General features: G+C 40.2%; 1 protein-coding gene across 2 annotated transcripts in view; it reads left to right on the top strand.

Annotated features, from left to right (window-relative positions):
- CTSS (cathepsin S) overlaps positions 1-25627 on the top strand; it is a 328334-nt gene that overhangs the window by 253912 nt on the left and 48795 nt on the right. The window lies entirely within an intron of this gene.

A 25627-nucleotide genomic window follows, 5' to 3' on the forward strand; every position in this document is an offset into this window, starting at 1 on the left:
GGAGAAGTTTTGTCTTACTTGGGTTGAGTAGGAGCTGAGCATTGGATAGCCAGCTTTCTACAGAAGAGAATGATTCCTGTGTGATTTATTGTAGTTCTGGTAGAGTGGGGCCAGAGCAGATGAGAGTAGAGTCATCTGTGCACTGTATAAGAGATGCTTGTGTGGTGGCAGTATGTAGGTTGTTAGTGAAAAGTGAGAATAGCAGAGGGCCAAGGAAAGAATAGACCCTTGGGGAACTCCAAGAGTAACTGGGAGGCGAGGTGATATGTTATCGTCCCAGATTACAGATTGCTGGCATCCGTGTAGATAGCTGTGGAGCCAGCTGCAGGCTGATTGTGAGAAGGAGAGGTTGGGGACAATAGAGAGTAGTAGCTCATGAGATACCATGTCAAAGGCCTTTGAGAGATTTAGAAATACATCAGTGAAGTATAGTGTTGGTGAAGGAGAGCAGAGTGGAGGTAGTGCTGTGATATGGCCTGAAACCATGTTGGGTTTTGGAAAGGAGATTATTAGCTAGGAGGTAGTTGGAGACCTGGGTGTTGATACATTTTTCAAGTATCTTGGAGAGAGGGGAGAGGATAGCAATGGGGCAGTAACTGGAGAGGTCGGCGGATGGGGTGCCTTTATGGAGGGGAATGATGAGGGATATTTTCCATATCGAGGGAACATAGCCTTCTGTTATGGAACGGTGAATTAGAATTGAAATTGGGTAGGCTAGTGTATCAGCTGCAGTTTTCAAGTATTCAGAGGGGAGGCTGTCAGCTGCGAGTTTGGTAGGTTTAAGTTTTGACAATAGTCTTTTTATGTTGGAGGTAGGTACTGAGGTGAAGAAGAAAAGAGGAGTGGGAGGTTTAGGGTTAGGAGTTGGGGGGCTGTTGTAGGGAAGTGTTGTTTGTTTAGAGATGTTATAGTTTCAGTGAAGTGTTTGTTGAAAGATTCAGCAGTACTGGAGGGGGGTGGACGGCTGGGGGCTATCAACCTTCCCTGTGTGGAGGATAGTGTTAACAGTGGACCAGAATTGCTTAAGGTTGTGGTTGGTAGAGTTTAGGGTGGATTTATAGTAGAGGGATTGGTCTAATTTTATATGCCTTTTGACTTTATTGCATAGCTCAAGGAATTATTACCTATCTGAGTTATTTTTTGTTAGTCACCAATGCTCCCAGGCCTTATCTCTGGATTTTATTTGGGTTCTGTTGGTCTTTTGTAACCATGGGGCACACCTGGATCTGACTTTGGCATTTCTTACAGGAGCATGGGTGTTTAGGATGGAGAGGAAAGTACTGTTGAAGAAGTCAACAGCCTCATCTAGGTTGAGGTATTTTAGTGGTGACCAGTTTATTGTTTGCAGGGAGGAGATGAAGGAGTTGGGGTTGAAGTTGGTCTGTATTTGCCTGTGGATAATGGGCTTCAGACTGTTTGTGTGGTGCCGAATTAGGAAAGTGGGGGAGTGGTCACTAAGACTGTCAGGTAAGCAGCCTGTTAGATAAGAGTGAGGGGCTTTGTTGACTAAGATCCAGTCAAGTAAGGTATGATTGTTAGGGTTTTTGTCGATTTGAGTAGGGAATCTAATGAGTTGAGTGAACCCATGGAGATTAAGGTGAATGGTTGGGAGACTGTTATTACAGGATAGCCAGTTGATGTTAAAGTCACAGAGAATGATGGTTTCCTGGGGTAGAGATAGAGTAGCCCAGCTCAGGAGATTTTCTAGGGGTGTATTATTTTGCCCTGCTGGGAAATAGCATCCTATGATATTGATTGTTTTGTTTGGGTTTAGTTTAAGATTGGCATAAAATATTTTTTAATTGTTGTGGCGAGGGGTAGATGAGTTCAGGAGTTGAATATTGAGGTGGTGTTTAAATATTTATGCTACACCACCTCCTTTTTTGGACAAACTGTCTATGCAAAGAATGTATTCAGGTGGAAGTATTTCCTCACTTTTGATGTGAGGTTTGAGCCAGGTTTCAGTTAGGAAGAGAATATCTGGGGAATATATGCTTATGCTGGCATGTAGTTCTTGGATTTTATTGCATATGCTTCTGATGTTTTTTGACATTATAAGTAGGTCTGTTGTTTTCTTGTTGGCTAGGAGTTGAGTTGTGGGGAGGTTGCTTGGACTAGGGTTTGTGGTTGGGTTGGATTTGGGAGGACCAGGGTTTGGATGGATGTCTCCAGCGAGGGCTAGTTTATAAAGGGTGTTTAGGATATGTTTTATATACATAGTAAATTGCTTATGGTATATTAGGGATATTTTATTTTTGAGTGTGTTAGGTGTTTAGTAATGGTGTGTGTGTGTGTGTGTGTGTGTGTGTGTGTGTGTGTGTGTGTGTGTGTGTGTGTGTGTGTGTGTGTGTGTGTGTGTGTGTGTGTCTGTGTGTGTGTTGGGAGGATGGTTTTGGTGGCAGGGGTTGTGTAGTTATAGTGCAAATGTTTGAGGGAGGGTGTTGAGAGAGCACAGTGGAAGTTGTTGGGGCATGTGATTGTGGATCATTGGTAGGATGTAATATGAGCTAGAACTATGCAGGTTAGGATTGTTATTATATTAGGTAGTAGCATGATTGTGTTGGATGTGGGGGGTGAGTAGTGGTGTAGCCTAATTGCTGGCAATTAGGGGTGGGGTTAAGGCTAAGAATAAATGTAGAGGTACAAGGGGTGGGTGGGAATAGGGGGCAGGGAGAGGAGTGGAGTGAGCGTAGCAAACGGAGCAGGCTAGAACTCCCCCAGGCTAAAGATTGCAGGGTAAGTGTCTAAATAGCCAAATTGTTAGGAGTTATTAAAATCTAGTATGGAAAAACAATCTCTAGACCTGATTTCAGCTGTGTCTTTTCTGGGTAGATACCTAGTTTAAAGCAGACAAAAAGTGGCAGTTTAAGTACCTTTTTGCCTCTATTTTACAAGTGGGCAATTGCAGTCTATCTACTGGGTTACCTTTTCTTTGCCTAGAGCTTTATCTTGGTTTACTGATAACTAAAAAGAAAAAGTTAACTGGGGAATGTATTTACAGCAGATGGGGGGATGCAGCTGCTGTCCCTAACCATGGGCAGAGCCAGTTATTTCTGCTTTAGACCAGGTACTTTCTGCAGTAGCAGGCTAAGAGGGAAACATAGCTAGACACCTACAGTAACTTAGTTTCTTTTTAAAGCCCTTGAGTCCTTGTGGCTGGTTTCTTCACTGCAGATGCAGCCAATGGCCAAGGATTCAGCAAGTGGGGGACTGAGAGAGAGAACTCGTTCGCAGGGACAGTGGTCAAGTAACTTTTCTTTTTAAAGCCCTTGAATCCTTGTGGCTGGTTTCTTCACTGTAGATGTGGCCAATGGCCAAGGATTCAGCAAGTGGGGGACAGAGAGAACCCATTTGCAGGGACAGTGGTCAAGTAACTTATTTTCTTTTTAAAGCCCTTAAGTCCTTGTGGCTGGTTTCTTCACTGCAGATCCAGCCAATGGCCAAGGATTCAGCAAGTGGGGGACTGAGAGAGAATACGTTCACAGGGACAGTGGTCAAGTGACTTATTTTCTTTATATGTATATATTCTTTATATAAGTAACATATTTCATATATATATATATATATATATATATATATATATATATATATATAAATGATCTTGGGCATTGCTTCTGAATCTTCAGAAGCACACTGGATATTAGTGGAAAGGGTGGAATAGCATATAGGAATATTCTCGTCCAAAGAATAGAAAAGAAAAGGCATCTGCCTCCTAGGCTTTTTTGCATAGAGTCCTGGAACAGAATTTTGGTAGTTAATTGTTCAAACAGAAGGCAAATAAGTCTACTTGAGGAACTCCTCACAGATGGATCAAATCTTGGAAGACCTCCCCTGAATTAGTTTCCATTCGTGAGGGTCTGCTCTGGTCCTACTCAGCTTGTCTTGCCTCACAATTGTGCTCTGACAGAATGTAGTATGCCTCTAGAGTGAGATTGTGCTGTAAAACTATATCCCAAGCTAACATGGCTAGTTTGCAAAGGGGGGTACAGCCTGGTTCCCCCTTACTTGTTAATGTACCACATGACTGTGGTATTGTCTGAAAAGGCTTAAGGAGGTCCCTAGGACCAAAGATGGTTTAGAGAGTTGAGCACCTTGATCACAGCAAGCATATCCTAGATATTTATGTTGCATCTGTCCTTGGTGTCCCACACCATCTGCACTTTTATCTCTCTTGAAACTCCTCTTCAAGCAAAGTCTGAAGCATTTGTGGTGACTGACTGCTTTGAAGCAGGGAGGGTGAAAGGAGATCTCCATTTAAGAATATATGTTGTCTCCACTAAAAGATATTTTTTTTCTGATAAACTCCAGAACTGGGATTTGAAAAGATAAAAAAATAGATTTTATATACCACTGTATCTTTCTTGTTGATGGCTAATCATAAATTCATTCCTGGGCTGGCCCTCGTGTCTTTTATACACAGATGCCAACAGTAAACATACCCTAACTATTATAACCCCACATAATTTTTTTAGTAACCTGAAAACTAACATACCCGTCCTAACACACATACCCCCCCTTCCAATTAAAACACACATGTTACCAGGGGATGCAATTGCATTAGGTTGCATTGCTAGGCTTATAAAGGTCCTGATGACTGTTAGGCTAGTACATACCTATGAACCTATGTGGAATGGAACCCAAAATCCTGATGTATTCTCTTGCAATGACTGAGGTCTGAGTAGAAAATCTTACAAGCAGTTCTAAATAATGATACATATTTTTTGCTGTGGAAGAAAAGCACTTTGAATTGAGGTGTTTAGTTGACATCCTAGGAACACAATCCTGAGAGAGGAAGTCAAGAAAGACTTTTGAATGTTCCCTTGGAATCCAGCATGTGTAAGAGATCTCTCACCCAAGAGAGAGAATTCCTGACACATTTAAAAAAAGACTCTGCAAAGATATGCAAGTTACCTAAATATAGACAAAAGTGGATACCCTGTAGTCTCAGTGAGCTGTACCTGGAGCTATTCAATTTGTGAACACTCTTGGTGCAGTAGATAGTCCAAAGAGGAAGACACAGAACTGATAATGTGATTCAGACAAATGAAACCTTAAGAAATGCAAAGCAAAAAGCAGTGTGTCAAAAAGATGGCTCAAACAAGACTATCAAAAAACATAAAAAGCCATCCTGAGCAAGTAACTGACCCCACGCCACTGTGCTACATGGAATACAAATGCTAGTAGTATCCACAAAATCCAAAATCCAAAGGCAAGTAAAAATATTTATTAACATAAAACATACGAAAGGTTAAGTGCTTTCATCTCAAGCTGCAAGAGACTTCATCAGAACAAATGCCACTAGTAAATGAATTATTTATATAGCAATCTGTTACTAATTAGAATAATTAAGTATGGAAGCACTTAAAGTTACAAAGCATAAAAGACATGTTGTTGCGTCTTTTGGCTTTTCCCGGTTAGGGGTCGCCACAGCAGAACTCCGGTCCGCTAATGATTGGTAGTTGATTTTTACGTGCCGAGTTACCAGCTCTGATGCACAACATTCAACGAAGGTATGCCCATTCACGCATATCTCCACGCAGAAGACGCTCTAGCTGGGAGTCGAACCGGACAGCATCTTACTGTGAGGCGACAATGCTACCGCAGCACCACCACCGCAACATGTAACAATTCTAAATAAAGAATATTAAGCATAAAAATGGTACATTGTATAATGAATATAAAACATAAAATCAATTCTGACCTAAAAACATATGTATAAGAGAACATATGTTCTACTGTGAATAATATTTATAAAGTAAGAGCACGTTTTTTGAGAAGGGGACAATAGTACTGTTGTCATTCATACCTGGAGGTACCATGGAATTTAATTTTAGCTGCCAATATAGTTCTCTGATCTCCAGGTCTAGTTCACCAACCTCCTCATATATTGTCAACTACAATGTCCAAAATCCCAAATTTGAACCTACTAATATGTTTACAAACTAAACAATGCTTATAAATTGCATTATTTGTATTGGCTTTATTAATAGTATATAGATTTTCATAAATACACTTCCTAAGGCTATGTTCTGTTTTCCCTGTATAGAAATAACCACATGTGGTACATAAGGACACATAAACAATACCCCTGGTACCGCAATTTCCCTTTTTCAACATAATTTTGAAAGGGACATGTTCAAAAGCAACAGTCTGGTTCTCCATAACAAATGGGCAGTGTCAACATGCTCCACATTTTGTTGTCCCTTTCTCTAGTACCTGGTGGTATAATAACTCATGTTTGAATAGCCATTTTAAGGTTTTACCAGTCTTATAAACAAAACTGGGAACTTGTCCAATATGCTCAAGAATATCAGGATTACTTTTAAAGATTATCCAATTTTATGTTAGTATCTGTTTCACTTCCTGACTACCCATACCATAGGGTAGTACCATACTGCTTTGGAAGTTTAATTTGCTTTTGAGTACTTTATTGTGTGTAGCTGAACCACTGTTGTTTAAGAGGGGTTTGTATTTATTACCCCATCCTGATTTTACTTCATGGACTATTGTCGTTAGATAATCTTGGGGGTACCCTCTTTCTTTAAACATGTCTATGATGATATTTACTTCCATCAAAACATTATCTAGATCTGAGCACATCATAGCTGCTCGTATTAACTGTCCTTTAAAAATGTTTCTCATCATATGTCCTGGGTGGTTACTTTGGTAATCCAGGTAGTTGTTAAAAATGTTTTCTTGATAAAAATTTTGGAACTAAACCTTCTGTGGGTTTTATCTTTAAACAAAGTTATATCTAAAAATCTATAATGTTTTCAGATTCAGTTCCTGTAAAAAGAAAGTGTCACCAACACTATTTAGATAATTCAAGAATACATCTATGTTGTTAGCAGACTTCCATAAAATAAAGACATTGTCAAGGTATCTATAATAGGCTAGCCAGTCCTCTGGGAATTTTGAGCCAAAAACATGTTTTTCTCCCACATATATAGGACTAAATTGACATATGTGGGTACGCAGCTCACACCCATAGCTGCCCATTTAAGTTGTTTGAAAAAATTCTCCTTCAAACATAAAGTAATTATTATTCAAAATATATTCTATAGTGGCCATCAAAAAATTCAGCATTGTGTCACTTAAGAGGGTTAGTTCTCTAACTGCATCATAAAATAAAGTCCTTCAGAATGGGGTATAGAAGTAAACAAGTCTTTAACGTTAATTGTTGAGAAGTTACACTCATCACTAAACCAACTGACCTGAATTTTGGTTAAAAAGTCCCATTGCTCCTTTAATAAGTAGTCAACAGATTTTATTAAGTCCTTAAGTAGCCTATCTACAAATACCCCTAAAGAGTATGTGGGACAATTATGAGCTGCTATTGTAACCCTGAAGGGTGGATGGTCAATACTTTTGGAATTTTAGGACCTCCAAAGGCCAGAGGAATAATAGGATGTTCTAGTTTCAAAAATTCAAGTAAGTTCTCATTAATGACACCCTATAAGAGGGAATCTTCAGGAAAAGCTGGATTTTTCTATGCATAATAAATACTTCATTCCTAGAAGTCTGTTGGCATTTGTCAGTATCATAGAAAATTTCTAAAAGATGGTTATTGTAATTCATTTATCAAACAAAACCACTCCCCATCTTTATCAGGTTTCATAATCCGAATATCCCGTTTTTTCCCTTAATTCTCTTAATAATTGTGTTTCTTCCTTTGACATGTTATGAAAACTTTTTCTTATGATTAAAGGTGTTGTGGATATCTTCCACACAGGACTTTTCAAACAATGAAAGAAGGGGGTGCAGTGGTGATTAAAGCAACTTTTCTTATGTGTAGTATCACCAGTATTTTTGAGTAAAACACCATTTTCACTGTTTTAAATAAAATCTGTAGGTTTAACTTCCTTGTAAAGAGACGTAGTTCACTAAGGACATCCACAGTACCTATTTTTCCTGACAGTACAAATTTAAAGCTTGACCTTTTAAAGCATTTTGATAATTTTGGTTGTGAATTAATGGCATTTATTGTCAGGGTTAATAACACACGTATTAACAAACTGTTAGATGAACTGAATGTTTTAAATAATGAAATACTGGATGATTTACCGTTTGAGACAAATGCAGATAAATATGAAGCTGTATTTAATAAGGCTGAATGATTTGTTAAAAGTAATCTAGATAGAAAGTGTAAAAAACTGCTTAGAGATGAAAATGATTGCCATTAGAAGTTAGCTTACCCTTTCCCTAACTCTTATTATGATGTTTACAATGAACGTAATAATTTTGAGTCTGCTTCTGTGGAATTAAATTTTAATGGACACACCAAAACACATTATGAACAGCATGGGGACACAAGGGATGGAGAAGGATATAATGACAATTATGATTATAATTAACCCCCACTAAGGAGGTCTGAAAGAATAGAAAACCAAAATAGGAAAAACAATATATTTTTTTCCACAAACCCATACTCCGAGTGGGGGAAGGGGCAGAGGCATATGAAGAGGTTGGGCAAACAGAAAGAGGAACAATTAACCATTAATCTCAATGCCTGTGAATTACACAGTACCTTGGAGCTAATGAGATAGAGACCACACACACGGAGGGGTTATGAATATGTTAAATGGATTTAGGAATTTTAATTATACGAACATAACAGTTGACAATTTACACTACGAGCTTTTTAAAAAAGGCTTTAAATTGGCACCGTTAGGCAAAATAGGTACTGTGGATGTCCTCAGTGAAGGCTAAGGCAGTGATCAATATGATGAACATTAATCATTTTCCACAAACACTCTGCTGTCCTCAGTTATTAGTTTACCTTTCTGCCCCAATGTTCTCAGGAGCATTTTTTTCTGCTTGTATTACTACATCTTAACTAATGCAGATCTTGCCTGCTTTCTCATGGCAAGATCTGGAGAATACACACACAATGTGCTCTCTCAATTAACAAATCATGCTGTGGAACACCAGTACAGTTGTATATCCGTACTTTCATAAAATTAATACAGACAGTTCCTTCCAGTTTCTCTGATATAGCAGAAAATCTCAGGTTTTCTCTACATGCTTTGTCTTCTAACTTTACCATTTTTAAAACCTTCACCTAAGTTGATGCCACAGTATAAATAAAAATGATTGACATCAACAACTGGCTTTTTTTCTGGTGACATTCTCAGAGAATCCAATACCTGTCAGCCTGGGATAACATAGTAGATAGACTACACTGCTTTGCCAGAGATGATCTTCATCTGTCACTGCTGGGATTTTGGTTACTGGCTAAGGCTCTTGCCTTCCCCGTGGTGCCTTTTTTAGGCAATGTCACAACAACAAAATTCTCGACATAAAAATATCTTCAAAAAAGAAACCTCAAGGTTATGCTGCTAAACACTTAGGAGTCTAAGCCTAAAACTGCACTCACTGGAAGCAGCCCTCAGTTAGAGGATGCTGACATATATGCAGTCACACAGACTTGGTTTAAGGCCACAGAAAGCACCCCGGCCATACCAGGTTATAATAATGCCTTCTACACATTCAGACCACAAACTGAAAGTGCAAGAACTAAAGGAGGTGGAGTATCAATATTCATCAAAGATAAATACACTTCCAGATTGGTTAAACAAAACAATTCCCTTGAATTAATCCAGGTCCAACTGACTGTAGATAAGATCCCTCTCCAAGTTATTGCCAGTTATAGGACATCCTTCATGAACCAGGATACCCACACTCCATACTTGGATCTACTTGAATCTCTCAAGGTACAACCAAACACCCTGGTTTTAGATTACTTTCACTACCCATCCATAGACTGGGTAAATTATATGTGTACTAACACACTTGCCCAAAGGTTCTTGGACTACATCAATTCCAATGCCCTGGACCAGTTGGTTGACACCACCACAAGGGGCCCAAACATCCTGGATCTGGTGCTCACTAACATGGGTGATCATTGTACCATCCCATGTGTGCAGCCCTCCCTAGTGAGGTCAAATCATAAATCAGTCTCATTAGAAGTAACAATATCATCTGAACCCCCCCCCCCCATTAGCAGCAATTTGACTAAAAAACTTCACCAAAGCCAATTACAACCTGCTACGAGATGGCATTAATAGCTTCACAGTCCTTGCCTTCACTGATGGCATGGCCACCTATACTGGGATTTACACCAATGCCTTGTATAAGCATATACAAATATGTTTACACCTGATAGGACGAAAACAAGATCCTGAAGAAAGAATAAGCCTGCCTGATGGACATCCGCCATTAACAGGTTATACAATAAGAGAAAGAAATTGCTGTTTAAGAGCAGGAAGGAACAGTTTCTGAATTGGAAGCATTCCCTCCTCAGCCTAAACAAGCAAATAAGACACCTCTTAAGGCATTCTAAAACTAACTATGAATATAAATTAGCCTCCTTCACTAAGGATAACCATAAGGCCTTCTTTAGCTATGTCAGAAACCTTAAAGGAAAAAAAAACAGATCTTTGCAGGACTGGATGCTAATGACACCACATATACTGAACCCACAGAAATAGCCAACCTGCTAGCTAACAGGTTGAGTGAAAACTTCTCCCCCTGTCCCAATCACATATCCCCCAGAGCATCCCTACCACCTGCCCTTCACCCAGTATCTTCAAGAAGCAGGTTGTAAACACTCTCTCCAAAGCCAAAAACACAGCCTCTATAGGACCTGATAATATCCCGTGCTGCAATCTAAATGGATTAAAACAGGAACAAGCTGCACCACTGGGTACTCTTTTTAACCACAGTCTAAGCACTGGTTTTGTACCTGTTAATTGGAAAGCAGCAACCATCATCCCGTTACTAAAGGAGGTGCATCCACTGACCTTGGAAACTATAGCCCGATAAGCCTGACCAACCTAATCTGCAAGGCTATGGAAAGAAGAATCATGGACCTTATCAACAAAGATGTAGGAGCTCTCCAAGCACTCGACCTGACCCAGTTTGGCTTCTTTAAAGGAAGATCCTGCCTCTTGAACTTGGTGGACTTCTTTGAGACAGTCACCAAAGTCCTGGATAAAGGCAAATCCATGCATATGGTCTACCTGGACCTGACCAAGGCCTTTGACACTATCCCCCACTCAGCATTCATTGATAAACTCACCCAGCTGGAGATCAACCCATATATTATCAGGTGGGTTGCAAACTGGCTCACTGATGGAATGCACACAGTCAAAGTAGGTGACTCTACTTCCACCAGCAGACCCATAACCAGTGGTGTTCCACAGGGATTGGTGCTGGGCCCCCTATTGTTTGGTATCTACTTTTCTGATGTACAGGCTAAAACAAAAGGCGTATGGCTGACAAAGATTACTGATGATTGCAAACTGGGTGCAGTCATCGAGCCCCAAATGATGTCAACATCCTTCAAAAGGGACTTACACAGACAAATGACTGATGTCAAAGTCATGGGCTAAAACTCAATGCAAAAAAATGCATTATCATCACCTTTGGCAAAGGCGATATCCCTGCAGATTACGACATTAATAACAACACCCTAAGCATGTAATCAGTGATGAGAGATTTGGGCACACATGTTGACAGCAACCTTTCCTTTTACCACCACATGTCCACAGTGGTACTAAAGGCTTTCTATGTTGCCTACCTCATAAGTAAGGGCATTGCACCCAAACAAAACAGGTTATGACTCCCCTGTACTCCTCATTCATCAGACAAATAATAGAGTTCACTGCTAACTTTGATATGTACCTTACCAGGCACCTGCAGCAACTGGAAAGACCTCAGAGTTTTCTTACAAAAAAATTCAGGGTCTTCGAGCATACGTCATATGTTGACAGACTGAAATCACTGTCACTGTACCCTGTGTCTTACAAACTACGCAGAGATGGCCTCTGCCTTGCATAGAAAGCAATCTCAGTTTTATAAGATGCACTTACTCTAGGGAACTCAACCTTGTATCAACAGGATTTGCTGGAGAGACAGATATGTCTCCCAGAGGTTAACTCTCCTCTGAAACAAACTTACAATTCAGCTGAAACAGAGCCCCTCACTGACCCTATTTAAGAGTAATTTGGATGATTGGATGGGAAACCACAAATTCAACCTGGGAATTTCACCTGTGGCCCTCTTGGACAGGTGCAGTAGTTGTTGACTTAGTTCTAATACCTTGATATTCTTGGGAACAGAGGTTGTACTTGGCTAGGCTTGTAAGGTTCCTAGAGCCCTAAACCAAGTTACCTACTATGATCCTATGGTTTATTTCTGTAAACCCACATGCACAGCCAGTCCTTTCTTTATTTCAACATCTGATTTTGCAGTTTTATTGGTTCATCTGAATAAGATTTTAAGCGTTTTTTTTTTGTAGCCTTTTGTTATTTTATGGTATATATTCCTTCAGCAGTTAATTTTTTAAACACCTCAGCATACGTTTTATTTATTTTTTTCTATAAAATAATTGGAAACCATCTACTGTAACAAAGCTGAAACTTGTTCTGCTTTTTGAAGAAGAGCTGCAAGATTCTTCCTAGCAAAAGTTTTTTTTTTCTCCCTGGGTGATTTTGTTTCTTTCATCAAATTTCTTCTCTGTTGGCATCCAGGCAGTGTAATTACTAGCCGGTAACTGAGTTTTACCCAGTATGATAGTTTTTATTGGCCTTTTGTACATTTGTAGTTTTCACACTGGGAGAGCTCTAATCAACCTGTTGATTTGTGTGCAACCATTGTGGAAGTCCACTTCATCATAGAATTTGAGGAGATGTGTGCATCTGAAGTTTGTCAGTTGTGATATATTACTTTCAGGTGATTTAAATAGTTTTAGGGAAAGGTTACTAGCTTACAATTTGACTTAATTAGACAGGGAGTTACTAGTCGAGCTGTGTATGATTACATTACTTTGTAAGTACTAGGTCAAGAATATTTTGTTCTCATGTTCCAAGCAGACTTCAAAGAATTTTTTCTCAGGTAGACAGCAAATGTTGGAGGTATGATTGGGAAGAAAGAGGTAACTGGGAACGTGTGTTTTATGAGTGTTGTGAATAGGAACATTTTAAAAATTCCCCTACAAAATACCCTGTCAATAATATTGGGTGAGCAAATGGCTGTAACTATGGACATAATGTTTTGAACTAGGACACAGGATCTGAATTGCCTAGGCATAGTAAGGCCTTAGTAATTGTAATTCTGTTAGCTGCCAAAAAATCAATTACTAGAGAAAGGAAATCAAAGTCTAAACCAACTGCATCTGAAATATTAAATATTATAATAGAGATAAAAGAACTGGAACAGAGATCTTTCGAACAGGGAAGGAGCACATTACATAGAAATAAATGGAAACTGTATGAACAATTCATGCAGAATAATGTTCAGGAGGAGGAGGAGTGAGGTTTAAGGGAAGACAGGAATTCAGCAATTTATGTAATATTGGACTGTTGATAGTTACAAGAAAAGAAAATATATGTGATGTATAATGTATGTAAATGGGGAAAATAAATGATTTGTTTTCTTTTCTGTTAACGTATTATGTGATAATTTAACAGAGGTGTTAAAAAAACAAATTACTGTGCCCCCTAATGGGCTAAAAACAATATGGCCTACTAAATGTTTATTTATTATGTCTAAGAATTTCAGAGCATATTTTGTTGAAAGTGTACATACTCCAGTCAGCTGAGGAGTACTTAAAGTCACCCAGAATGATAAAGTTTTTTTCGTGACGTTTAAAAACCTGACATGAACTTCTGGAGTCGTTGCAAGGTACTTAAACAGGCAATTAAATAACAGTTGATTCTGTTTAGTGTGATTTGGAGTTCAATAAGTTAAATTTGTGGGTCTCTTGGAATCTTCTTGAGGTGATATGGTATCTGACAAAATGGATATGCCACCACCAAAGTTGCCATTCTGAAGGTGAGATAGGTGTAAACCTAGGTACAGAGGGGTGCTTTCTGGGCATTTGCATCAGGTTTCAGTGATTACACCCATATGGATGCCTTTTAAATGCAGGTGTGCCTCACGGTTGGGCTGCTTGTTGTTTAGACTCCTAGTACTGAATATAGCCAACTTAATTCAATCCTGTTTTCATATTAATACATTTGATAAGTTGGAATGTTCATTATCTTGTTCGGCATTTATTTCTCAGATGTTAAAGCAAACATGGGAGGGCTGTGGCTGACAAAGTTCGCAGATGACTGCAAACTAGGCGCCATAGTCGATACACCAGCAGATACACACATCCTACAAAAAGGCCTCACTGAAACGGACAACTGGTGCCGTAGTCACGGCCTTAAACTAAATGCCAAAAAATGTATAGTCATCCCTTTTGGAAAAAACAAAGTACCCACAAATTATCACATAGACAGCAACCCACTGAGTACGGAAAAAGTAATCAGAGACCTAGGGACCCAAGTAGACAGCGACCTCTCATTTGACACCCACGTTGCCAAAGTGGTTAGAAAAACATTCTACCTTGCACACCTCATCATGAAGGGTTTCACATCCAGATCCAAGGATGTCATTGTACCCCTATATTCCTCCCTCATCAGGCCCATGATTGAGTACAATGCCCCATTTGGTATGTACCTCACCCGGCACTTGCAACAGCTGGAGAGACCACAAAAGTACCTCACCAAAAGGATCAAGGGTCTCCACCATATGTCTTATTCTGCCAGACTAAAGAAACTTCAGCTCTATTCAGTAGCATACCGCCTGCTCAGAGGTGATCTCTGCCTGACGTACAAGGCCATGTCCAATCAGGATCTGATGGACATGCTCTACCTCAAAAAATCCAAATCCATCAGGACCACGAGAGCTAAAGACTTAAACCTCAGCACAAGTATGAATAGGACATGCTGGAGGGATAGATTCATAACCCAGAGGCTTCCCATGCTTTGGAACAGGATCCCAGTTCATATTAGGCAGAGCCCCTCACTGACTCTCTTCAAGAGAAATCTTGATGAGTGGATGGGAGATCGTAAGTTTACCCCAGGGGTCACATCTGTGTCACTGCTAGACAGGGGCACAGTAAACTAATTCTATTATATAAGGGGGCCTTCACTGTGTCACTACTAGACAGAGGCACAGTATTCTAAATTTATTCTGTACATTTTTGTACCATTTCATGGGGTGGCAAAAGCCACATCACTATGGCTAGGCTTACAAATGCCCCAGGGAAGATAGCCTAGTACTATACTATGAAACTATGAAACTATGAAACTGAAAGTTGCCTAAAAAGGCACTTTAGGGGCACCAAATGCTGCACAAAATATAAAATAAACAGGGGCAACATGAAGAACTAATGAAAGACAGCTAAAGCTGTAACCAGTAGAGTTGTATTTTTGGTTTGTGGCCTTTTAATAACAGGTGCAAGTAGGGCTGTCAAGCATCTTGTTCCATGCTGACACATACTGGATCTCAATGGAATGACACCATTCATTTAGACAACTGTTGAAACCAATCAGCTTTTCTTTGTACCTAAGCTTCATTCATGGAAAAGAGAGGATTCTGCTCAGTATTAGGATTTTGCCTGCATTTCTGACACACATGGGAACCTCAGAGACATGTCTCTCTGCATCTCTATCCAGGGGAGTTTGCCCCATGTCATTCACCACCACATGAACAACTACTATATCATAGTTATATTTGTCTGGTGCAAAAGTCATATTGGCCTTTGAGACATCTGAGATGTTGGTACCTGAACGACACTGTCACCCTGTCTTTGTCCATCCTAGTGAATGGGAAATCTGTGTATCCCACTATGGAGTCAAAAATCACTAAACATTTTTGTTTGTGGAGCAGTCTGTTGTACTGGAATTGAAACCATTTGTCTCATGTTAATTCCTTGTTAAAAGTGAGATATTATGTTCTGTGATGTTTGATACTGATTTTTGCTGAGACATAATCCTTATGGCTTTAGGGGGTTTAGGTAAGGATTTCTTTACAGTGTCAGAATTTGAGATTACATTATGTGTCAGGATTGGTTGCATAGCATGGGGAGTGTTAGTACAATGCCCACAGTCTAGTTTTATTTTGTGGAGTGTTAGGCTTTCATATCTTAAATATCTGCACCCCTCACAAACAGAGTTATTTGGTGTTTAGTAAGAGTTCATTAGCTGTGAGTATTAATTCAGTTGCTACATAGTTTTCAGATACTTGCTGCCATGAGGTTGGCAAAAGAGGGGAAACAAGTATGCTGACCTTCCATATTTGCCCATTGTGAAGTAAAAGTCGATGATATGGGCGAGAATGATGGTCTGATTATATAGTTATTGGTTAAGGGATGGATGGTGCAGTTATGTACGCATGTCTATTTAAGTAAATACTTAACTTAGGTATATATATATATATATATATATATATATATATATATATATATATATATATATATAACTGTGATTAACATAGCTCAGGACCTTGTATAACAGAAGTACTGAGCTATTTGTAGGACCTGTGGGCTAAATTGCACAATGCATTGTTTCTAGGGACTCTTATGAACTACTTTTATGGTACTAGATGTGTGGTTCTGCTTGTTAAGCAGCTGTGTAGAGCTTGCTGCACCTGTAAATAGAAGGAGCCTAATAACTGATCAAATTTGGGTTAGTTGGGTTATATTAGGTAAAGTTACAAGTGAAAGTGCCTGACTGAGTCTATGGAGTACATGCTGCAGACCCACTGTACCAAGAGCAGCTCCACGCAATATAAAACAAACAGGGAAACATGAAAGAACCAATGAAAAACAGCTAAACTCTATCCATTAGTGTTTATCTTCCCCAGAACTGAAACAAGTACTCTCCTGCCACTAGAATAACTGGCACTGGTACTTCCTTATTATAGTGGCCTTGACGAATTTCAAAATGGGTTGTCGAAATCGGTACTGCGAGGAAACATTCTGCATAACAAATAAGGGGCCCTCCAGCTGCTTTGCTCACCTGCCTTGGGGCCCAAACTTAAAATGAAGTTTTGCAGGTAGGGTGTATTTCCTTACCTGCTAACATAAACAACTAACTGCATCTGTACTTTTACATTTATTCACTGAAATGTAAAGACTGGCAGGGAGAAGGTAAATGGTGAAACAATGAGAAACAATTATCCACACAAATGATATGTATACCTGAGCAAAGGTTGCCTTTCCTTTTGTAGGGCAAACACATTTCTGCCACTTCCTTTGCCTAACTGGCCAGGCCATGGTTGTGTCCGAATATGCTGTGTACAAGGATAGCACCACCCAAACCTGTGAGATAAGTGAGTTTTCCATCTATCTCCCTCCGTACATCACAGCCACACTCTTTAAGTACAGGAGGTGATACGTGCCGGAGCAAGTGGCCTGGTACAATGTGCAGGACCACTGCTAGGGAAGGTCAGCTGCAGTCAGGATCACTGCAATTTGCAGTAAAACAGTCACCTGAAACTGTTTAATCACCCAATTCACTGTTTATGTTACTATATCGGCAAGGCCATAACAAGCTCTAGATGACTTACACACCTGGCCAAAACTGTCTGCTCATTGTAAGTTTGAAAAGTGACTAAAAACACAGCAAATAAATTCAGCAGCTTTGATTAATCCACATAGCACAGAAAACACTTGAAAAGCAGCACAAACTGTAAAATGTTTTCAATTAAAAACTGTAACTTTAAATTCAGAGCAAACACATTAATATGCTGAAAAAAATGACAGACACCACTCCAAACTGATTTAAATAGCTAGGTGACTTTAAGCACATTAGAAGACTTCATGTCTTTCCCATACAAGCAGAGGTAAAAGACTTAACTACTTACTCTTAGTACATTTAACTCGGTTTTAAATGGTGTATTCTATTCCTCCTAATTGCAACTGACCTGCACCTGTGGCATTTGTTCATCATGTAGCCTATGTCTAAACAGGAAAGATCAAAATGCCCAGAGCAAAGCATATCAAATTTTGATACTATGAACATTTAGCACCAAATGCATGGATTACTAACATAGGGTATACTCCTGTGAATGTTCATCCTAGTGGAAGGTGCATTGAGTACTGGAGAGTACTGGGGAATGCTTTGACATCTTTTGGCAGTTTTTCTGACTGGATGCTCTCCTCAGCTGCACATATGGCAATAGGTAAAAATGTCCTGATTCCCAAGACTGAAAATGTCTTACCCATGAATACTCTTCATTTATCACATAACCCCCCCAAAACACACACACACACACACACACACACACACACACACACACACACACACACACACACACACACACACACACACACACACACACACACACACACACACACACACACACACACACACACACACACACACACACACACACACACACACACACACACAAAGAAGCTGAAAATACAATTTTTTAGAAGTTCTCCTTGCATATCTGAATTGTCACCACTGTATCTTATATGAAAGGGCTCTGGCTTCCTATTCCATACTAGAGACACTTGTCTAGTCTTGCATTTAAATTTCTAAAACTAGGCTTTCGCCCTCTGGGAATAAAGCTACTCCTTTAGAAACAGCCAAGAAAACACATTGATACTTGTCAGACATAGAAAAGCCTTCTCTAGAAAGAATCTGTTGCATGGATTCAACTACCTATATACATAAAACACTTTGAAACTCTGTCAAAATTAAATAATATTAGGCAATGTCAGCAGAATGAATCTAAGTGTACCTGCTTTCATGGCACTGGCTAACAACTGGAGTTTATTAGTCCAGGTACTCACTTTTATACTCCAATTAATAAAACCTGTATATTTGATAAATGTAAGAACTATAATGACTCCATGTAAATACACTGCTGTGATACTTTTACAACATTATGATAGATTTACTGTATGTGTATTGTTATAACCTTTTTCATCTAAGCTATTCATGCAGTGCTTTCTTTTCTTAACCCTTTCTTCATGTCCCTTTGCTACTGCATTCTTTCCGACATCCATCACTGGATCTCCCTACTTATACTTCCTCCCAGGACATTTTTATTGAGTGAGATGGGGATGGCAACGATCTTATTAGTGACCTGGGGGACAGTGCTTCTGCTGCTGAGGAGGGTGTTATGTTATGACCTACCCTTCTTTCCCCATCCCCTCCACTGTGTTTGTTGACAATGTCTGAGAGCTACTCCCCCTCTATGGACCACAACTCCCCTCAGGGAGTGTCCTCAATGAAGGCCATCCCCTGAGATAGGCACACCCATTTCTCCTTGCCAGTGCCTCAGATGCCCAGTTCTCTAATCAAACCTGTGTCAACTGAATCATACTTAGGACCTCTATGCCATGCCATGGCGATGGCCATTTTCTTATATTGTGCTATATTTGTATTGAAGTACGACAAAATTACAGTGATGTGTTCTGATTTTTTTTACTTTAGTTTGCACATCTAGTATTGTTATGTTCTTTTGTTTACTAAGGTCATGACTGAAAAGGGTTAGTAGAATAATTCACTTGCCAGGTTATCAAACTGTAAATTAAAATATATAGTTTAATTTACAATTGGTCACATCAGTATCAGTGAAGCTGCTCTATTTTTGGTTTGTGGCTCAGTGTATATATGGTCATGCTGAAGTTTCACACTTTTGTTAACTGAAATCATGGCAGCTTTAATGCAACTATCTTATACACTGACAAGAAATGAATCCAAAAACACAATGAATCTTTCTGTGCCATTAATTATAAAATAAACATTTAAATAAAATAATTACAAATAAGTAGAAATTAAAATCACTGGTTCACTTTCAAGGTGAATTTCTTAGCATTCATGTCTCAAACACATAATATGCTTGTTATGATCAGCAACCTGTCCATAATCCTCTATATTATATTATGAAGTTCAGTAGAATCATTGCATCCATAATTCTGAGGTTTGTGATGGCTAGGGTCAGGAGATGACATTCTGACACTGACCTATGTATTACAAGTACAAAATGCATTTAGTAATGTCAGCAACAGACTGATATATCAATTTACTTAAGTGGCATCCTGGAGTACCAAACAAGCTTAGCTTGTTAATTAAAACCAATAAGAAACAAATAATTAAATGCACTAGAGGTATGATGTATCCATTACAGGAAATCATTTTCAGATTATTCACAAAGATACTGGATAAGTCAAACTCATTGAAAGATGCACCCACTGAAGCTGTGAGTGAAATCACTAAAATGTTATTTTCTGCAGGATACAATCCCCACCCCCACCCCCGCACCACAACATGGTAGATTTTACCCCAATATCCCCTTACTTATACATACTAATTCTAAAATTGCTCAACACTGGGGGGGGGGGGGAGTCCAGCAATGGTAAAACACAACTCATACAACTGTGACATTTAACTAGTCCGGTATCTTTGCAGTTAGCTTGTTTTTGACTTCTCATAGATCTTCTAGCTAGGATAGTGAGACTATTTTGTTCAATTCATCCTCAAGACAGGAACAAATAGAGTTAAAAGATTTTCAGTGCATCAGTTACTCTGCCTAATATTCTAAATAAGTTGTAGAAATGCCTGAATGATTGTACCCAGACAAATGATCAGATGTGAAAATAGAAGCTTAGATCAAAACAGTGGGAAATAGTACTCCAGGACTGGAACTTGTGGATTATTGTATTATAACTATCTCATAGGTTCATAGGTTCATACTAGGCTAATTGCCCTAGGGCATTTATAAGCCTAGCCAGAGTGTGTTTGGCTTTCGCCACCCATTTTAAAATAATTTTGCTATGCCTTTTTTCGAGGTTAGTATACTGTGCCTCTGTCTAACAGTGACACAGAAGTGATACCTGGGGTAAACCTATGATCTCCCATTCACTCATCAAGATTCCTCTTGAAGAGAGTCAATGAAGGACTCTGCCTAACCTGGACTGTGATTTTATTCCAGAGTGAAGGGAGCCTCTGGGTTATGAATGTGTCCCTCCAGCATGTCCTATTTATTTCAGTGCTGAGGTTCAAGTCTCTCGAGTGCATAGCTCGATGGGATTTGGATTTTCTGAGGTGCAGCATGTCCATTAATTCCGGGTTGGACATGGCTTTATACGTCAGGCACAGATCGCCTCTGAGCAGGCGGTATGCCACTGAGTAGAGCTGGAGTTTCTTTAACCGGGCAGCATATGGCATCTCTTTGAGCCCTTTGATCCTCTTGGTGAGGTACTTTTGGGGTCTTTCCAGTTGCTGCAGGTGTCTGGTAAGGTACATCCCAAAAGGGGCATTGTACTCAATTATGGGCCTGATGAGGGATGAGTAAAGAGGCACGATGACCTCCCTGATCTAGATGTGAATCCCTTCATGATGAGGTGGGCTATATAAAATGTTTTTCTAACCACTTTGGCCACGTGGTTGTCAAATGAGAGATTGCTATCAACTTGGGTCCCCAGGTCCCTAATTACTTCTTCTGTACTTAATGGATTACCACCTATATGGTAATTTGTGGGCACTTTGTTTTGCCAAGGGGATGACTATACACTTTTTGGTGTTTAGCTTGAGGCCATGGCTCTGGCACCAGTTGTCTGTTTCTATAAGGCCCTTTTGGAGGATGCTTGTGTTGGCTGGAGTGTCGATTATGGCCCCCAGGTCGCAGTCATCTCCAAACTTGGTCAGCCACAGTCCTTCCGTGTTGGCCTGTACCTCCGAGAAATATATACCGAACAAGAGAGGTCCCAGGACTGAGCCTTGTGGGATGCCACTTGTAACTGGTTTGGAGTCTGACATGGCTCCAGCAATTCTAACCATGTGGGTTCTGTCCTTGAGCCAGTTTGCAACCCATCTAGTGACATAGGGGTTTATATTTAAGCTGGTGAGCTTATCTATAATGCCCGAGTGGGGTATTGTATCGAAGGCTTTTTGCGAGGTCCAGGTAGGCTGTGTGGACCACCTTCCCTCGTCAATGGCCTTAGTGACTGTTTCAAAGAAATCAACCAGGTTTAAGAGGCAGGATCTGCCCTTAACAAAGCCAAACTGGGTAGGATCCAGTTTCTGTAGGTCCCCAATATCTTTATTTATGAGGTCCATGATGATCCTTTCCATAGCTTTGCAGACCAAGCTAGTCAGGCTTATGGGGCGATAGTTTCCAGGATCCGTTGAGGCACCACCTTTGTGGAGAGGGACCACTGTTGCTGTATGCCACTCTTTGGGTACATATCCTGTAGTAAGGCTGAGATTGAACAGTAGTTTTATGTTTGAGTTTAGCTCTTCTTGGAGTTCATGTAGGATGCAGCCCGGGACACCGTCTGGTCTTGATGCTGTGTTTTTTGCTTTGGAGAGGGCAGCTCTTACCTGAGCATCTGAGATGTCAGGGGGGCAGCACTCTGCTGGGATAGATATTTGCCCTTTTGGTGGTGAAGGGGGGGAGAAGTTTGCGCTGAACCTGTCAGCTAGGATGTTGGCAATGTCTGTGGGTTTGGTGTATTTTTTGTCATTTTGGACTAATTCTGAGCATATCTGGGAGTTCCCACCCAGGTTCCTAACATAACTAAAGAAAGCCTTGTGATTATCCTTAGTGTCCTGTGCAATTTTTCTCTTGAAGTTGGCCTTAGACTATTTTATGAGTGCCCGTAGTTTTTTGCTAATACTGATCAGAGATGCCTTCCCTTTTTGGGATTTTCCTCTATCATGTAGTAGCTTCCTCCTTCTATTGTATAGTTTGTTTATGGCTTGGGTCCACCAGACAGGACACCTGCCTTTGGAGGGTTGGGACTTGGTTTTATTTGGGATTGCATGATCCATGCATTCCTGTAGGTGTTCATAGAATGCGTTTATAAAGGATTCTGCGGTCTGGGCCATATTTTCCACAGGCCCGGGGGCTTTGAAGGATTCCACCTCGATTTTGAGGAGTGTGAAATTTGCATTAGAGAAGTTTTTCACTGTGGTTTTCAGGGCAGGGGGTGGAGTCGGGATGTGAATATCCAGTGAGATTAGTTTATGGTCTGATCTTACCAATGAGGGATACACTTCTGGTCTGGAGCATAGAGTCCCCATGTTGGTGATGATCAGGTCCAGTACATTTTCCCCTCTTGTGGGAGTGGTAACAAGTTGTTCCATAGCATTTGAGTTTATAAATTCTAGGAACCTTTGGGCTAGGGTGTTGGAGCTAGAGTAATGCTCCCAGTCTATGTTTGGGTAGTTGAAGTCGCCCAATATAATGGTGTTTGGAGAGACCTTCATATTTTCCAGTGTTCTCAGGAAGGCCGAGTGGGGTTCCTGGGTTTGGGAGGGTGGTCTGTAGCAGGCTATAAACTGGAAGGCAGTTTTACCCGCTGTTAGTTGCACATGGATAGTCTCTGATGCTTCATGCTGTGCCACCAACCTGGAGGTGTGGGTATCTTTGACGAATATTGATACTCCCCCTCCTTTTGTGGTTCGATCCAAGTTTTGGGGCCGAAAAGCATGGTATGAGGTATAACCTGGTAGTGCTGGGGTGCTCTCGGGAGCCTTGAACCAGGTTTCTGTTACTGCACAGATATCGATGTTCTCCATGCTAAGGAGAGTTTCGAGTGCATTTAGACTTCTGGCATTGAGTAGCATTACTCTTAGTTTCTTATCCCTTGTGATACCTATGGAGGTGGGTTTGTCTTTTGAGCCTTGCCTAAAAAAGGCACTATGGGGTAGCAAGAGCCTTTGCCAATATCCGAAAGCCCAGGGGTGACAGGTGCAAGCCGTCCCTAGCGAAGCATCATGGCTTGTCGAGCATGTCATCCCAGGCTGACAGGCATTGGATCCCCTTTGAATGACACCAATACTTAAGCCAATTGTTGAAATTGATCATCTTGTCTTCATATTGTGGCATCATTCTTGGTGAGGGTAAGATGCTACTCAAGGTCAGGGTCATACCGGCCTGGGCTACATGCTCAGAGAGCTCCTCTATGTCTCTTTTCATGTAGTCCAGGGAGGTACTTCTCAGGTCATTCACACCAGCATGGACAATGTACTTGCCTTGGAGTGACCTGAGTGCTTGTGTTATGTGGTGGATCCTAGTGCCCGACAGGCAGCTCACCGTGACCTTCTCCTTGTTCAGCCTGGTGAGCGGGACGTCAGTGTGCCTGACGATAGAGTCACCTATTACAAGTGTATCAGGTGTGTTGTTTAGCCTTAAGGGCTGTGACTGTTCGGCACACTGGCTTTGTGAGCTATGTGTTGTAAGTGTTTTGTTTTGGGGTAGCGGTTGCTTGGGTGTCTGCTTTGGAGGTCTCTGCTGCTTGGGCAGATTTTTATTTAAAGCCTCCGAGTATGTTTTTGTGTGTTTATGTGTTTGGTTTGCTGTCGTGGTAGGTCTATGTGAGACTGGAATTGTAGTGAGTGTTGTTTCCTTCTCCTCCTGACTGGTTACGCCAGTACTGAGTTGAGAGAGCTTAGCCTCCAGTATGGCTATATGGTTGCATCTCTCACATGTGTTGGAATTTGTTGGGAGGAGGAGAGGGTTGTCTGTGTACATGAGGCAGTTGTAACATTGCCTCAAGATTCCCAGATTCACCAGCTGGACCGGAGAGGAGATTGACAACTGACCTTTGGACATGCTAGAATAGTATTGGGAATTCCTTTATAATTGAAAAAAAAAAGGGCTAATGGGGAACAAGGTACTCAAGGGGAGTTTGTGAGGGTGTAGTGCTTTTAATTTTTTAGTGCTGACTTATATAATTGCTTTAGTGGGCAAGTGCCAGGTAACTTAAATGCAATGTGTTACAGGTAACTTAAATGCAAAAACGACAAACAGTAACTTTCTTTCAAGTGAAACAAGGAAATAAGTACAGTAAGCAATGCAGATATCACTAGGGATCCGCAGAAGCGCTGAAAAGCCGCGTTTTAGGTGGAATTAGCATTTCAGGGAAATAACAAGCAAACAAACAACAAGCATACAAACAAAGCTAGATTCAGCAGGCCTGGATCTAGTCTATGCTACAGCAAACAAGGTGTACCAATTTCAGTAAGAAACAGTTCAAATATGCAGGCACTATAAGCCTTTAACCAGAAATTCCCAGCTCAGAAGGGTAGAGTCCAGCCTCTCCTCCCACAAGAGTGCAGACCACGAACCTTCTTAATGTAAAATAACTGGCCTGAAGCAGTGAAATATTTTGTCTTCTGAAAGGCTAACATGTAGAAGAGTGAGGGCTACTTATATGAAAAATAAAAGAAAGTCATTCTCATTGCCAAAATAGGGTTGAATGTCAAAGCAATGCACTGATCAACAACCAGATACAAAGTAACTTTCTACTTACTTAGATAAAGAGTAAACAGCACCAATTGCAGTAAAAATGCAAACTATGTATGTACCACTGCTCCTATCGCTGTCACTGAATGTGATGTACGTGCTCTTACATTAATACCAGCATTGTAATTTACATAGTTTCTTATATGTTCATAGGTTCATAGGTTCATGGAAAATAGAAAAGTATATATTACTTGTTACTTGCATTATAACTTAGATCTGCCGAAGCTCTGACATGGGTGAAAGCGCTCATCTCTTGTTTTTACTTAATAAACCATGTATGGAGCAAGCAATACCAGAGTGAATCATGTTTTCTTATTTTAATAATAATGCAAAGTGATGTTTGACACAGATTTTACATTAGAAGTTATGATAACCACCTATTTTAGTAATTTATGTGCTGTTTATATATATATATATATATATATATATATATGTGTGTGTGTGTGTGTGTGTGTGTGTGTGTGTGTGTGTGTGTGTGTGTGTATATAAATAATAAATTAAGATATTCATATTCACTTGGATC

This window comes from Protopterus annectens, chromosome 8.part0 (assembly GCF_019279795.1).
Source record: "Protopterus annectens isolate FY-2018-M chromosome 8.part0, PAN1.0, whole genome shotgun sequence".
Taxonomy (NCBI): Eukaryota; Metazoa; Chordata; order Ceratodontiformes; family Protopteridae; genus Protopterus; species Protopterus annectens.